This window comes from Sus scrofa, chromosome Y (genome assembly GCF_054392235.1).
Source record: "Sus scrofa isolate SSC_HxYL_T2T_F1_AM1 chromosome Y, Sscrofa_HxYL_maternal_Yorkshire_Landrace_v2.0, whole genome shotgun sequence".
Taxonomy (NCBI): domain Eukaryota; kingdom Metazoa; phylum Chordata; class Mammalia; order Artiodactyla; family Suidae; genus Sus; species Sus scrofa.
This window is the reverse complement of record NC_139402.1, coordinates 584,608-601,345: the sequence shown is the minus strand read 5'-3', so window position 1 is coordinate 601,345 and position 16,738 is coordinate 584,608.

The following is a 16,738-nucleotide window of genomic DNA, read 5'->3' as shown; positions in this document are numbered from 1 at the left end:
GAGTCCGATGGGCTAGGCTAGGCCATCTGGACGGAATCCACGGAGTCCTTCGGCCCGTCTCTTTTCCCCAGGGGCAGCCCTCTCGAGCGTGACACCTTGTCTGGGGAGCGCTGAGACGCTCATGTGTTGGGGGTGAATGTTCAGGACTCCTTTTCGCGGGGCGCTGCTCGACGTGGATCCATTGCACTTTCCCAACACAGGGATCCCATCGGCCATGTCTATCCATCCTGTTTGGCTCCCCTTCTCCTCCCTTGGGTTCCCAGAAGAGGGACTAGACATCGTAGCTTGCGCTCCATGGAAGGAGGGCTCTGGCCACCCCCCCAGCCCCCGCAAGGGCAAGGGTTTGGATCTCGGACCTCCCCAATGCCAGGCATTCCCACAGCCTCGCCCTCCCATTTGGCAAGCAGCATCTGGATGGCAATGCAGGGGTTTCTTTCCTGGAAGCCACTTCCTGGGTGTCCCTGGTGAGATGGGAGAGGGAAGGGGTTTCCCATGGGCTGTGTGTCTCCCTCCCAGACCTCTTTCCTTTCGTGTGAGCGTTTCTCTTCGCAACACTGGGGCTGCCCATGGCACCCATTTCTGCGCCGCTGGATTGCTGAGTCCGCTTCTGTTGGGGAGAAGGACAGCTGCTTGCTCAGCCAAGCATCTGTCCATGGACCACGAATGTCTTTCCATGTGCTGCTCTTGGGAAGAGGGCTGCCTGAAGCGAGTGGGGCGTTTCACGCTGAGAAGAGACCCTTTGTCGGGGTCTATGGCCGTGAGGGGTAGTGCTGGGTCCGACGGTGGTTCCAGGGTTCTTTGGGGCATGCCCTGGATCCTGTGGTCCATCGTGGTTGGACAAATGGACATACACGCCCACGCGGTGTGAAGGCACCTTCTTTTCTACAGCCTGCCCAGGGGTGGTCCTTGAGAGCCGTCCTCAGGGGACAGGCCTGAGTAGGAGCCTCGAGTTGGTTGTGGTATGGACTTCTCTAGGCATGCGTGATGGTGTTCCTTTGTCTGGTGCTGGACGGCAGCTGGCTATCTGGATTTGGCAGTGTTTCTTCAGGCCCCCTCCCCACGTGCCGGCTGGGTGGGTGGGGTTCTGTTCTCGTTCCTGGGTTCCGTGCTGGAGCTGATGAGTGTGGAATCCCAGCGTGGCCTGGGTTTTGGGATGCGCATCCAGGGGCTGTGAGGGGTGCCCGGGTGGTGCCCAAATGGAGAGCGAATTGGGAGAGCAGCAGTGCCCGGCGCTGGGCCTTGTCTCTCCAGAGGGCTCAGGAACCTCCGTTTGTCTGTCCGAGGGAGGCTCTCCTCTGCTTTCTCTGCACCTGCTGAGATGATGGGAGCTCGAGCCAGGCCGGGCATCTGCAGGCCGCTCTCTTGACGGATCCACAAGAGCTCTGGCCGAGCTTCCTTCTGGCCCCCTGGGGAGAAGGGCTGCTTGGGTTGGTTTTGTGTGCTTGGGAAACTCTGTGCCTTGGGAAGCACCAATGGGGCTCCAGATGAGGCACACTCCAGGTGGGGTCAAGAGAGTTTGAAAAGAAAGGGAGAAAGAGAGACCTGGCAAGATGAACCAAGCCAGAAGGAAAGAATCGAGGCAAGACTGAATGGCAAGGAGTATGGGATCGCAGGGGGATGAGGAAGGGGGAAAACGACTCGTTCCCTCCTTACACGCCTATCTTCCTCAGTCCATCTGGGCAAGGCTGCATCCACACGGGTGCAGGCTGCACACCCTGAGGGATTTGGAGCTAAGGATTTCCACGGCGAGGCATGGCCTAGGTTGGCATGGGCACGAAGAACGCCTTTGAGAGAGGGAGCTAGAGCCCAGGTGGAAGGGCCCTTCTTGGCGGGGGCTGGAGCCCCCAGCCTCCTCTGGGCCCCAGCCCAAGCAGCCCCCCGGGGCGTGCTGAGCCAGAGAGAGAAGGCAAGCCTGAGAGGGGCTGTTCGAGCCTCTGTCCACACGAGGGCGCCAGAGCCCCTTCCGGCCTCAGGTGCAGCTCCGAGGCTCTAAGAGGTGGGAGTGGCAAGGCTCCAAAGGCGCAGGCTCCACGTCGAGGGCGGATGGGGGCTTGAGCGGGACGCACTCACAGCAGGCCCCCAGAGGCTATGTGGGTGTTTCCTGGGCACCAGGGACTCTCTCCTCCGAGACACCTCCTGTCAGGCGGAGGGCGGAGGTGTGCCTTCCGGATTTGGAGGGGAGTTCGCCGCCTGGTTGGGTGGCAGTGGGTTTGGAAGGCTTGGAACAGGTCCTGGGCTTTGGCGTGCTTGGGGTCCCCTAGAGGCAGGCGCCCAGACACACACAGCCTCGGGATTGGACCGCCAGCTGGCCCTGGTCAAGCCGTCCCCATCACGGCTTCAGGTAGGTGAGAAGGAGTGTGGTGCCGAGGAATACATGGGGGGCTTCGGGGGCTAGAGTGTTGGCAGCTGGGCTCATCCGCCTGTTCTCTCTCTCTCCCTCTCTATCCCTCTCCCTCTCCCTCTCCCTCTCTCTCTCTCTCTCTCTCTCTCTCTCTCTCTCTCTCTCTCTCTCTCTCTCTCTCTCTCTCTCTCTCTCTCAAACACACACACACAGAGGAGGCTGAGGGAAATGTCCTTGTGTCCTTTGGAGAAGAGCCTCTCTTGGCAGCAGGGCGCCAGGCAATGGAGGCCTGATTGAAAGCAGGTGTGATGCATTCAGGACGCTTGATTGGTCTCCTCCAGCAAGCTCTCAGGGGAGTTCCCACGCGGCTGCCCAGCTTCAGAGGCTCTCCTGGTCCCGGCTGTGGCTGGGGCAAGAGCTGCACTGGGCGATCCCCCTCTGGCGAGACCACATCTCCGTGTGGCAGGGGGCCCCCAACTCCATGGACAAGGACTAAGAGGCATTGAACTGAATGAGCTGAATGGATCCAGAAAGGAGTGAAGGCCCTCCTCTCTCCTTCTCTCCCTCGTTCTCTCCCTCTTTCTCTCATTCTGCCTCCCTCCCTCCCTCTCTCCAAACACACCCACACGCATACGCATGCAGATAGAGTAGGAAACAATAGCTAGGACCTGGATAGACAAATGCATCCCAAGTCTCTCCTGAGCCCATATCTTGGGTGGGAGTGGGTTGGAAGCGCCCGCCTGGGGATGCCCAGCCTGGGAGTGGATGCTTTTGCCGAGCAGAGTGGATCTGCATACCACACACGGGTGCAGGAGAATACCTGGGGACGTCAATCCACTCCAAACGAAGCATGTCTTTGTCCTCATCACTTCGTCCTCACCAGGGAATTCGGTCGAGTCCGATGGGCTAGGCTAGGCCATCTGGACGGAATCCACGGAGTCCTTCGGCCCGTCTCTTTTCCCCAGGGGCAGCCCTCTCGAGCGTGACACCTTGTCTGGGGAGCGCTGAGACGCTCATGAGTTGGGGGTGAATGTTCAGGACTCCTTTTCGCGGGGCGCTGCTCGAAGTGGATCCATTGCACTTTCCCAACACAGGGATCCCATCGGCCATGTCTATCCATCCTGTTTGGCTCCCCTTCTCCTCCCTTGGGTTCCCAGAAGAGGGACTAGACATCGTAGCTTGCGCTCCATGGAACGAGGGCTCTGGCCACCCCCCCAGCCCCCGCAAGGGCAAGGGTTTGGATCTCGGACCTCCCCAATGCCAGGCATTCCCACAGCCTCGCCCTCCCATTTGGCAAGCAGCATCTGGATGGCAGTGCAGGGGTTTCTTTCCTGGAAGCCACTTCCTGGGTGTCCCTGGTGAGATGGGAGAGGGAAGGGGTTTCCCATGGGCTGTGTATCTCCCTCCCAGACCTCTTTCCTTTCGTGTGAGCGTTTCTTTTCGCAACACTGGGGCTGCCCATGGCACCCATTTCTGCGCCGCTGGATTGCTGAGTCCGCTTCTGTTGGGGAGAAGGACAGCTGCTTGCTCAGCCAAGCATCTGTCCATGGACCACGAATGTCTTTCCATGTGCTGCTCTTGGGAAGAGGGCTGCCTGAAGCGAGTGGGGCGTTTCACGCTGAGAAGAGACCCTTTGTCGGGGTCTATGGCCGTGAGGGGTAGTGCTGGGTCCGACGGTGGTTCCAGGGTTCTTTGGGGCATGCCCTGGATCCTGTGGTCCATCGTGGTTGGACAAATGGACATACACGCCCACGCGGTGTGAAGGCACCTTCTTTTCTACAGCCTGCCCAGGGGTGGTCCTTGAGAGGCGTCCTCAGGGGACAGGCCTGAGTAGGAGCCTCGAGCTGGTTGTGGTATGGACTTCTCTAGGCATGCGTGATGGTGTTCCTTTGTCTGGAGCTGGATGGCAGCTGGCTATCTGGATTTGGCAGTGTTTCTGCAGGCCCCCTCCCCACGTGCCGGCTGGGTGGGTGGGTTTCTGTTCTCGTTCCTGGGTTCCGTGCTGGAGCTGATGAGTGTGGAATCCCAGCGTGGCCTGGGTTTTGGGATGCGCATCCAGGGGCTGTGAGGGGTGCCCGGGTGGTGCCCAAAGGGAGAGCGAATTGGGAGAGCAGCAGTGCCCGGCGCTGGGCCTTGTCTCTCCAGAGGGCTCAGGGACCTCCCTTGGTCTGTCCGAGGGAGGCTCTCCTCTGCTTTCTCTGCACCTGCTGAGATGATGGGAGTTCGAGCCATGCCGGGCATCTGCAGGCCGCTCTTTGACGGATCCACAACAGCTCTGGCCGAGCTTCCTTCTGGCCCCCTGGGGAGAAGGGCTGCATGGGTTGGTTTCGTGTGCTTGGGAAACTCTGTGCCTTGGGATGCACCAATGGGGCTCCAGATGAGGCACACTCCAGGTGGGGTCAAGAGAGTTTGAAAAGAAAGGGAGAAAGAGAGACCTGGCCAGATGAACCAAGCCAGAAGGAAAGAATCGAGGCAAGACTGAATGGCAAGGAGTATGGGATCGCAGGGGGATGAGGAAGGGGGAAAACGACTCGTTCCCTCCTTACACGCCTATCTTCCTCAGTCCATCTGGGCAAGGCTGCATCCACACGGGTGCAGGCTGCACACCCTGATGGATTTGGAGCTAAGGATTTCCACGGCGAGGCATGGCCTAGGTTGGCATGGGCACGAAGAACGCCTTTGAGAGAGGGAGCTAGAGCCCAGGTGGAAGGGTCCTTCTTGGCGGGGGCTGGAGCCCCCAGCCTCCTCTGGGCCCCAGCCCAAGCAGTCCCCCGGGGCGTGCTGAGCCAGAGAGAGAAGGCAAGCCTGAGAGGGGCTGTTCGAGCCTCTGTCCACACGAGGGCGCCAGAGCCCCTTCCGGCCTCAGGTGCAGTTCCCAGGCTCTAAGAGGTGGGAGTGGCAAGGCTCCAAAGGCGCAGGCTCCACGTCGAGGGCGGATGGAGGCTTGAGCGGGACGCACTCACAGCAGGCCCCCAGAGGCTATGTGGGTGTTTCCTGGGCACCAGGGACTCTCTCCTCCGAGACACCTCCTGTCAGGCGGAGGGCGGAGGTGTGCCTTCCGGATTTGGAGGGGAGTTCGCCGCCTGGTTGGGTGGCAGTGGGTTTGGAAGGCTTGGAACAGGTCCTGGGCTTTGGCGTGCTTGGGGTCCCCTAGAGGCAGGCGCCCAGACACACACAGCCTCGGGATTGGACCGCCAGCTGGCCCTGGTCAAGCCGTCCCCATCACGGCTTCAGGTAGGTGAGAAGGAGTGTGGTGCCGAGGAATACATGGGGGGCTTCGGGGGCTAGAGTGTTGGCAGCTGGGCTCATCCGCCTGTTCTCTCTCTCTCTCTCTCTCTCTCTCTCTCTCTCTCTCTCTCTCTCTCTCAAACACACACAGACACAGGAGGCTGAGGGAAATGTCCTTGTGTCCTTTGGAGAAGAGCCTCTCTTGGCAGCAGGGCGCCAGGCAATGGAGGCCTGATTGAAAGCAGGTGTGATGCATTCAGGACGCTTGATTGGTCTCCTCCAGCAAGCTCTCAGGGGAGTTCCCACGCGGCTGCCCAGCTTCAGAGGCTCTCCTGGTCCCGGCTGTGGCTGGGGCAAGAGCTGCACTGGGCGATCCCCCTCTGGCGAGACCACATCTCCGTGTGGCAGGGGGCCCCCAACTCCATGGACAAGGACTAAGAGGCATTGAACTGAATGAGCTGAATGGATCCAGAAAGGAGTGAAGGCCCTCCTCTCTCCTTCTCTCCCTCGTTCTCTCCCTCTTTCTCTCATTCTGCCTCCCTCCCTCCCTCTCTCCAAACACACCCACACGCATACGCATGCAGATAGAGTAGGAAACAATAGCTAGGACCTGGATAGACAAATGCATCCCAAGTCTCTCCTGAGCCCATATCTTGGGTGGGAGTGGGTTGGAAGCGCCCGCCTGGGGATGCCCAGCCTGGGAGTGGATGCTTTTGCCGAGCAGAGTGGATCTGCATACCACACACGGGTGCAGGAGAATACCTGGGGACGTCAATCCACTCCAAACGAAGCATGTCTTTGTCCTCATCACTTCGTCCTCACCAGGGAATTCGGTCGAGTCCGATGGGCTAGGCTAGGCCATCTGGACGGAATCCACGGAGTCCTTCGGCCCGTCTCTTTTCCCCAGGGGCAGCCCTCTCGAGCGTGACACCTTGTCTGGGGAGCGCTGAGACGCTCATGTGTTGGGGGTGAATGTTCAGGACTCCTTTTCGCGGGGCGCTGCTCGAAGTGGATCCATTGCACTTTCCCAACACAGGGATCCCCTCGGCCATGTCTGTCCATCCTGTTTGGCTCCCCTTCTCCTCCCTTGGGTTCCCAGAAGAGGGACTAGACATCGTAGCTTGCGCTCCATGGAACGAGGGCTCTGGCCACCCCCCCAGCCCCCGCAAGGGCAAGGGTTTGGATCTCGGACCTCCCCAATGCCAGGCATTCCCACAGCCTCGCCCTCCCATTTGGCAAGCAGCATCTGGATGGCAGTGCAGGGGTTTCTTTCCTGGAAGCCAGTTCCTGGGTGTCCCTGGTGAGATGGGAGAGGGAAGGGGTTTCCCATGGGCTGTGTGTCTCCCTCCAAGACCTCTTTCCTTTCGTGTGAGCGTTTCTCTTCGCAACACTGGGGCTGCCCATGGCACCCATTTCTGCGCCGCTGGATTGCTGAGTCCGCTTCTGTTGGGGAGAAGGACAGCTGCTTGCTCAGCCAAGCATCTGTCCATGGACCACGAATGTCTTTCCATGTGCTGCTCTTGGGAAGAGGGCTGCCTGAAGCGAGTGGGGCGTTTCACGCTGAGAAGAGACCCTTTGTCGGGGTCTATGGCCGTGAGGGGTAGTGCTGGGTCCGACGGTGGTTCCAGGGTTCTTTGGGGCATGCCCTGGATCCTGTGGTCCATCGTGGTTGGACAAATGGACATACATGTCCACCCGGTGTGAAGGCACCTTCTTTTCTACAGCCTGCCCAGGGGTGGTCCTTGAGAGGCGTCCTCAGGGGACAGGCCTGAGTAGGAGCCTCGAGCTGGTTGTGGAATGAACTTCTCTAGGCATGCGTGATGGTGTTCCTTTGTCTGGAGCTGGACCGCAGCTGGCTATCTGGATTTGGCAGTGTTTCTGCAGGCCCCCTCCCCATGTGCCGGCTGGGTGGGTGGGTTTCTGTTCTCGTTCCTGGGTTCCGTGCTGGAGCTGATGAGTGTGGAATCCCAGCGTGGCCTGGGTTTTGGGATGCGCATGCAGGGGCTGTGAGGGGTGCCCGGGTGGTGCCCAAAGGGAGAGCGAATTGGGAGAGCAGCAGTGCCCGGCGCTGGGCCTTGTCTCTCCAGAGGGCTCAGGGACCTCCCTTGGTCTGTCCGAGGGAGGCTCTCCTCTGCTTTCTCTGCACCTGCTGAGATGATGGGAGCTCGAGCCAGGCCGGGCATCTGCAGGCCGCTCTCTTGACGGATCCACAAGAGCTCTGGCCGAGCTTCCTTCTGGCCCCCTGGGGAGAAGGGCTGCTTGGGTTGGTTTTGTGTGCTTGGGAAACTCTGTGCCTTGGGAAGCACCAATGGGGCTCCAGATGAGGCACACTCCAGGTGGGGTCAAGAGAGTTTGAAAAGAAAGGGAGAAAGAGAGACCTGGCAAGATGAACCAAGCCAGAAGGAAAGAATCGAGGCAAGACTGAATGGCAAGGAGTATGGGATCGCAGGGGGATGAGGAAGGGGGAAAACGACTCGTTCCCTCCTTACACGCCTATCTTCCTCAGTCCATCTGGGCAAGGCTGCATCCACACGGGTGCAGGCTGCACACCCTGAGGGATTTGGAGCTAAGGATTTCCACGGCGAGGCATGGCCTAGGTTGGCATGGGCACGAAGAACGCCTTTGAGAGAAGGAGATAGAGCCCAGGTGGAAGGGCCCTTCTTGGCGGGGGCTGGAGCCCCCAGCCTCCTCTGGGCCCCAGCCCAAGCAGCCCCCCCGGGGCGTGCTGAGCCAGAGAGAGAAGGCAAGCCTGAGAGGGGCTGTTCGAGCCTCTGTCCACACGAGGGCGCCAGAGCCCCTTCCGGCCTCAGGTGCAGCTCCGAGGCTCTAAGAGGTGGGAGTGGCAAGGCTCCAAAGGCGCAGGCTCCACGTCGAGGGCGGATGGAGGCTTGAGCGGGACGCACTCACAGCAGGCCCCCAGAGGCTATGTGGGTGTTTCCTGGGCACCAGGGACTCTCTCCTCCGAGACACCTCCTGTCAGGCAGAGGGCGGATGTGTGCCTTCCGGATTTGGAGGTGAGTTCGCCGCCTGGTTGGGTGGCAGTGGGTTTGGAAGGCTTGGAACAGGTCCTGGGCTTTGGCGTGCTTGGGGTCCCCTAGAGGCAGGCGCCCAGACACACACAGCCTCGGGATTGGACCGCCAGCTGGCCCTGGTCAAGCCGTCCCCATCACGGCTTCAGGTAGGTGAGAAGGAGTGTGGTGCCGAGGAATACATGGGGGGCTTCGGGGGCTAGAGTGTTGGCAGCTGGGCTCATCCGCCTGTTCTCTCTCTCTCTCTCTCTCTCTCTCTCTCTCTCTCTCTCTCTCTCTCTCTCTCTCTCTCTCTCTCTCTCAAACACACACAGACACAGGAGGCTGAGGGAAATGTCCTTGTGTCCTTTGGAGAAGAGCCTCTCTTGGCAGCAGGGCGCCAGGCAATGGAGGCCTGATTGAAAGCAGGTGTGATGCATTCAGGACGCTTGATTGGTCTCCTCCAGCAAGCTCTCAGGGGAGTTCCCACGCGGCTGCCCAGCTTCAGAGGCTCTCCTGGTCCCGGCTGTGGCTGGGGCAAGAGCTGCACTGGGCGATCCCCCTCTGGCGAGACCACATCTCCGTGTGGCAGGGGGCCCCCAACTCCATGGACAAGGACTAAGAGGCATTGAACTGAATGAGCTGAATGGATCCAGAAAGGAGTGAAGGCCCTCCTCTCTCCTTCTCTCCCTCGTTCTCTCCCTCTTTCTCTCATTCTGCCTCCCTCCCTCCCTCTCTCCAAACACACCCACACGCATACGCATGCAGATAGAGTAGGAAACAATAGCTAGGACCTGGATAGACAAATGCATCCCAAGTCTCTCCTGAGCCCATATCTTGGGTGGGAGTGGGTTGGAAGCGCCCGCCTGGGGATGCCCAGCCTGGGAGTGGATGCTTTTGCCGAGCAGAGTGGATCTGCATACCACACACGGGTGCAGGAGAATACCTGGGGACGTCAATCCACTCCAAACGAAGCATGTCTTTGTCCTCATCACTTCGTCCTCACCAGGGAATTCGGTCGAGTCCGATGGGCTAGGCTAGGCCATCTGGACGGAATCCACGGAGTCCTTCGGCCCGTCTCTTTTCCCCAGGGGCAGCCCTCTCGAGCGTGACACCTTGTCTGGGGAGCGCTGAGACGCTCATGTGTTGGGGGTGAATGTTCAGGACTCCTTTTCGCGGGGCGCTGCTCGAAGTGGATCCATTGCACTTTCCCAACACAGGGATCCCATCGGCCATGTCTGTCCATCCTGTTTGGCTCCCCTTCTCCTCCCTTGGGTTCCCAGAAGAGGGACTAGACATCGTAGCTTGCGCTCCATGGAACGAGGGCTCTGGCCACCCCCCCCAGCCCCCGCAAGGGCAAGGGTTTGGATCTCGGACCTCCCCAATGCCAGGCATTCCCACAGCCTCGCCCTCCCATTTGGCAAGCAGCATCTGGATGGCAGTGCAGGGGTTTCTTTCCTGGAAGCCAGTTCCTGGGTGTCCCTGGTGAGATGGGAGAGGGAAGGGGTTTCCCATGGGCTGTGTGTCTCCCTCCCAGACCTCTTTCCTTTCGTGTGAGCGTTTCTCTTCGCAACACTGGGGCTGCCCATGGCACCCATTTCTGCGCCGCTGGATTGCTGAGTCCGCTTCTGTTGGGGAGAAGGACAGCTGCTTGCTCAGCCAAGCATCTGTCCATGGACCACGAATGTCTTTCCATGTGCTGCTCTTGGGAAGAGGGCTGCCTGAAGCGAGTGGGGCGTTTCACGCTGAGAAGAGACCCTTTGTCGGGGTCTATGGCCGTGAGGGGTAGTGCTGGGTCCGACGGTGGTTCCAGGGTTCTTTGGGGCATGCCCTGGATCCTGTGGTCCATCGTGGTTGGACAAATGGACATACACGCCCACGCGGTGTGAAGGCACCTTCTTTTCTACAGCCTGCCCAGGGGTGGTCCTTGAGAGGCGTCCTCAGGGGACAGGCCTGAGTAGGAGCCTCGAGCTGGTTGTGGAATGAACTTCTCTAGGCATGCGTGATGGTGTTCCTTTGTCTGGAGCTGGACCGCAGCTGGCTATCTGGATTTGGCAGTGTTTCTTCAGGCCCCCTCCCCATGTGCCGGCTGGGTGGGTGGGTTTCTGTTCTCGTTCCTGGGTTCCGTGCTGGAGCTGATGAGTGTGGAATCCCAGCGTGGCCTGGGTTTTGGGATGCGCATCCAGGGGCTGTGAGGGGTGCCCGGGTGGTGCCCAAAGGGAGAGCGAATTGGGAGAGCAGCAGTGCCCGGCGCTGGGCCTTGTCTCTCCAGAGGGCTCAGGAACCTCCGTTTGTCTGTCCGAGGGAGGCTCTCCTCTGCTTTCTCTGCACCTGCTGAGATGATGGGAGCTCGAGCCAGGCCGGGCATCTGCAGGCCGCTCTCTTGACGGATCCACAACAGCTCTGGCCGAGCTTCCTTCTGGCCCCCTGGGGAGAAGGGCTGCTTGGGTTGGTTTTGTGTGCTTGGGAAACTCTGTGCCTTGGGAAGCACCAATGGGGCTCCAGATGAGGCACACTCCAGGTGGGGTCAAGAGAGTTTGAAAACCAAGGGAGAAAGAGAGACCTGGCAAGATGAACCAAGCCAGAAGGAAAGAATCGAGGCAAGACTGAATGGCAAGGAGTATGGGATCGCAGGGGGATGAGGAAGGGGGAAAACGACTCGTTCCCTCCTTACACGCCTATCTTCCTCAGTCCATCTGGGCAAGGCTGCATCCACACGGGTGCAGGCTGCACACCCTGATGGATTTGGAGCTAAGGATTTCCACGGCGAGGCATGGCCTAGGTTGGCATGGGCACGAAGAACGCCTTTGAGAGAGGGAGATAGAGCCCAGGTGGAAGGGCCATTCTTGGCGGGGGCTGGAGCCCCCAGCCTCCTCTGGGCCCCAGCCCAAGCAGCCCCCCGGGGCGTGCTGAGCCAGAGAGAGAAGGCAAGCCTGAGAGGGGCTGTTCGAGCCTCTGTCCACACGAGGGCGCAGAGCCCCTTCCGGCCTGAGGTGCAGCTCCGAGGCTCTAAGAGGTGGGAGTGGCAAGGCTCCAAAGGCGCAGGCTCCACGTCGAGGGCGGATGGAGGCTTGAGCGGGACGCACTCACAGCAGGCCCCCAGAGGCTATGTGGGTGTTTCCTGGGCACCAGGGACTCTCTCCTCCGAGACACCTCCTGTCAGGCGGAGGGCGGAGGTGTGCCTTCCGGATTTGGAGGTGAGTTGGCCGCCTGGTTGGGTGGCAGTGGGTTTGGAAGGCTTGGAACAGGTCCTGGGCTTTGGCGTGCTTGGGGTCCCCTAGAGGCAGGCGCCCAGACACACACAGCCTCGGGATTGGACCGCCAGCTGGCCCTGGTCAAGCCGTCCCCATCACGGCTTCAGGTAGGTGAGAAGGAGTGTGGTGCCGAGGAATACATGGGGGGCTTCGGGGGCTAGAGTGTTGGCAGCTGGGCTCATCCGCCTGTTCTCTCTCTCTCTCTCTCTCTCTCTCTCTCTCTCTGTCTCACTCAAACACACACACACACAGGAGGCTGAGGGAAATGTCCTTGTGTCCTTTGGAGAAGAGCCTCTCTTGGCAGCAGGGCGCCAGGCAATGGAGGCCTGATTGAAAGCAGGTGTGATGCATTCAGGACGCTTGATTGGTCTCCTCCAGCAAGCTCTCAGGGGAGTTCCCACGCGGCTGCCCAGCTTCAGAGGCTCTCCTGGTCCCGGCTGTGGCTGGGGCAAGAGCTGCACTGGGCGATCCCCCTCTGGCGAGACCACATCTCCGTGTGGCAGGGGGCCCCCAACTCCATGGACAAGGACTAAGAGGCATTGAACTGAATGAGCTGAATGGATCCAGAAAGGAGTGAAGGCCCTCCTCTCTCCTTCTCTCCCTCGTTCTCTCCCTCTTTCTCTCATTCTGCCTCCCTCCCTCCCTCTCTCCAAACACACCCACACGCATACGCATGCAGATAGAGTAGGAAACAATAGCTAGGACCTGGATAGACAAATGCATCCCAAGTCTCTCCTGAGCCCATATCTTGGGTGGGAGTGGGTTGGAAGCGCCCGCCTGGGGATGCCCAGCCTGGGAGTGGATGCTTTTGCCGAGCAGAGTGGATCTGCATACCACACACGGGTGCAGGAGAATACCTGGGGACGTCAATCCACTCCAAACGAAGCATGTCTTTGTCCTCATCACTTCGTCCTCACCAGGGAATTCGGTCGAGTCCGATGGGCTAGGCTAGGCCATCTGGACGGAATCCACGGAGTCCTTCGGCCCGTCTCTTTTCCCCAGGGGCAGCCCTCTCGAGCGTGACACCTTGTCTGGGGAGCGCTGAGACGCTCATGTGTTGGGGGTGAATGTTCAGGACTCCTTTTCGCGGGGCGCTGCTCGAAGTGGATCCATTGCACTTTCCCAACACAGGGATCCCATCGGCCATGTCTGTCCATCCTGTTTGGCTCCCCTTCTCCTCCCTTGGGTTCCCAGAAGAGGGACTAGACATCGTAGCTTGCGCTCCATGGAACGAGGGCTCTGGCCACCCCCCCCAGCCCCCGCAAGGGCAAGGGTTTGGATCTCGGACCTCCCCAATGCCAGGCATTCCCACAGCCTCGCCCTCCCATTTGGCAAGCAGCATCTGGATGGCAGTGCAGGGGTTTCTTTCCTGGAAGCCAGTTCCTGGGTGTCCCTGGTGAGATGGGAGAGGGAAGGGGTTTCCCATGGGCTGTGTGTCTCCCTCCCAGACCTCTTTCCTTTCGTGTGAGCGTTTCTCTTCGCAACACTGGGGCTGCCCATGGCACCCATTTCTGCGCCGCTGGATTGCTGAGTCCGCTTCTGTTGGGGAGAAGGACAGCTGCTTGCTCAGCCAAGCATCTGTCCATGGACCACGAATGTCTTTCCATGTGCTGCTCTTGGGAAGAGGGCTGCCTGAAGCGAGTGGGGCGTTTCACGCTGAGAAGAGACCCTTTGTCGGGGTCTATGGCCGTGAGGGGTAGTGCTGGGTCCGACGGTGGTTCCAGGGTTCTTTGGGGCATGCCCTGGATCCTGTGGTCCATCGTGGTTGGACAAATGGACATACACGCACACGCGGTGTGAAGGCACCTTCTTTTCTACAGCCTGCCCAGGGGTGGTCCTTGAGAGGCGTCCTCAGGGGACAGGCCTGAGTAGGAGCCTCGAGCTGGTTGTGGAATGAACTTCTCTAGGCATGCGTGATGGTGTTCCTTTGTCTGGAGCTGGATGGCAGCTGGCTATCTGGATTTGGCAGTGTTTCTTCAGGCCCCCTCCCCATGTGCCGGCTGGGTGGGTGGGTTTCTGTTCTCGTTCCTGGGTTCCGTGCTGGAGCTGATGAGTGTGGAATCCCAGCGTGGCCTGGGTTTTGGGATGCGCATCCAGGGGCTGTGAGGGGTGCCCGGGTGGTGCCCAAAGGGAGAGCGAATTGGGAGAGCAGCAGTGCCCGGCGCTGGGCCTTGTCTCTCCAGAGGGCTCAGGAACCTCCGTTTGTCTGTCCGAGGGAGGCTCTCCTCTGCTTTCTCTGCACCTGCTGAGATGATGGGAGCTCGAGCCAGGCCGGGCATCTGCAGGCCGCTCTCTTGACGGATCCACAACAGCTCTGGCCGAGCTTCCTTCTGGCCCCCTGGGGAGAAGGGCTGCTTGGGTTGGTTTTGTGTGCTTGGGAAACTCTGTGCCTTGGGAAGCACCAATGGGGCTCCAGATGAGGCACACTCCAGGTGGGGTCAAGAGAGTTTGAAAACCAAGGGAGAAAGAGAGACCTGGCAAGATGAACCAAGCCAGAAGGAAAGAATCGAGGCAAGACTGAATGGCAAGGAGTATGGGATCGCAGGGGGATGAGGAAGGGGGAAAACGACTCGTTCCCTCCTTACACGCCTATCTTCCTCAGTCCATCTGGGCAAGGCTGCATCCACACGGGTGCAGGCTGCACACCCTGATGGATTTGGAGCTAAGGATTTCCACGGCGAGGCATGGCCTAGGTTGGCATGGGCACGAAGAACGCCTTTGAGAGAGGGAGATAGAGCCCAGGTGGAAGGGCCATTCTTGGCGGGGGCTGGAGCCCCCAGCCTCCTCTGGGCCCCAGCCCAAGCAGCCCCCCGGGGCGTGCTGAGCCAGAGAGAGAAGGCAAGCCTGAGAGGGGCTGTTCGAGCCTCTGTCCACACGAGGGCGCAGAGCCCCTTCCGGCCTGAGGTGCAGCTCCGAGGCTCTAAGAGGTGGGAGTGGCAAGGCTCCAAAGGCGCAGGCTCCACGTCGAGGGCGGATGGAGGCTTGAGCGGGACGCACTCACAGCAGGCCCCCAGAGGCTATGTGGGTGTTTCCTGGGCACCAGGGACTCTCTCCTCCGAGACACCTCCTGTCAGGCGGAGGGCGGAGGTGTGCCTTCCGGATTTGGAGGTGAGTTGGCCGCCTGGTTGGGTGGCAGTGGGTTTGGAAGGCTTGGAACAGGTCCTGGGCTTTGGCGTGCTTGGGGTCCCCTAGAGGCAGGCGCCCAGACACACACAGCCTCGGGATTGGACCGCCAGCTGGCCCTGGTCAAGCCGTCCCCATCACGGCTTCAGGTAGGTGAGAAGGAGTGTGGTGCCGAGGAATACATGGGGGGCTTCGGGGGCTAGAGTGTTGGCAGCTGGGCTCATCCGCCTGTTCTCTCTCTCTCTCTCTCTCTCTCTCTCTCTCTCTCTCTCTCTCTCTCTCTCTCTCTCAAACACACACACACACAGGAGGCTGAGGGAAATGTCCTTGTGTCCTTTGGAGAAGAGCCTCTCTTGGCAGCAGGGCGCCAGGCAATGGAGGCCTGATTGAAAGCAGGTGTGATGCATTCAGGACGCTTGATTGGTCTCCTCCAGCAAGCTCTCAGGGGAGTTCCCACGCGGCTGCCCAGCTTCAGAGGCTCTCCTGGTCCCGGCTGTGGCTGGGGCAAGAGCTGCACTGGGCGATCCCCCTCTGGCGAGACCACATCTCCGTGTGGCAGGGGGCCCCCAACTCCATGGACAAGGACTAAGAGGCATTGAACTGAATGAGCTGAATGGATCCAGAAAGGAGTGAAGGCCCTCCTCTCTCCTTCTCTCCCTTGTTCTCTCCCTCTTTCCCTCATTCTGCCTCCCTCCCTCTCTCTCTCCAAACACACCCACACGCATACGCATGCAGATAGAGTAGGAAACAATAGCTAGGACCTGGATAGACAAATGCATCCCAAATCTCTCCTGAGCCCATATCTTGGGTGGGAGTGGGTTGGAAGCGCCCGCCTGGGGATGCCCAGCCTGGGAGTGGATGCTTTTGCCGAGCAGAGTGGATCTGCATACCACACACGGGTGCAGGAGAATACCTGGGGACGTCAATCCACTCCAAACGAAGCATGTCTTTGTCCTCATCACTTCGTCCTCACCAGGGAATTCGGTCGAGTCCGATGGGCTAGGCTAGGCCATCTGGACGGAATCCACGGAGTCCTTCGGCCCGTCTCTTTTCCCCAGGGGCAGCCCTCTCGAGCGTGACACCTTGTCTGGGGAGCGCTGAGACGCTCATGTGTTGGGGGTGAATGTTCAGGACTCCTTTTCGCGGGGCGCTGCTCGACGTGGATCCATTGCACTTTCCCAACACAGGGATCCCATCGGCCATGTCTATCCATCCTGTTTGGCTCCCCTTCTCCTCCCTTGGGTTCCCAGAAGAGGGACTAGACATCGTAGCTTGCGCTCCATGGAAGGAGGGCTCTGGCCACCCCCCCAGCCCCCGCAAGGGCAAGGGTTTGGATCTCGGACCTCCCCAATGCCAGGCATTCCCACAGCCTCGCCCTCCCATTTGGCAAGCAGCATCTGGATGGCAATGCAGGGGTTTCTTTCCTGGAAGCCACTTCCTGGGTGTCCCTGGTGAGATGGGAGAGGGAAGGGGTTTCCCATGGGCTGTGTGTCTCCCTCCCAGACCTCTTTCCTTTCGTGTGAGCGTTTCTCTTCGCAACACTGGGGCTGCCCATGGCACCCATTTCTGCGCCGCTGGATTGCTGAGTCCGCTTCTGTTGGGGAGAAGGACAGCTGCTTGCTCAGCCAAGCATCTGTCCATGGACCACGAATGTCTTTCCATGTGCTGCTCTTGGGAAGAGGGCTGCCTGAAGCGAGTGGGGCGTTTCACGCTGAGAAGAGACCCTTTGTCGGGGTCTATGGCCGTGAGGGGTAGTGCTGGGTCCGACGGTGGTTCCAGGGTTC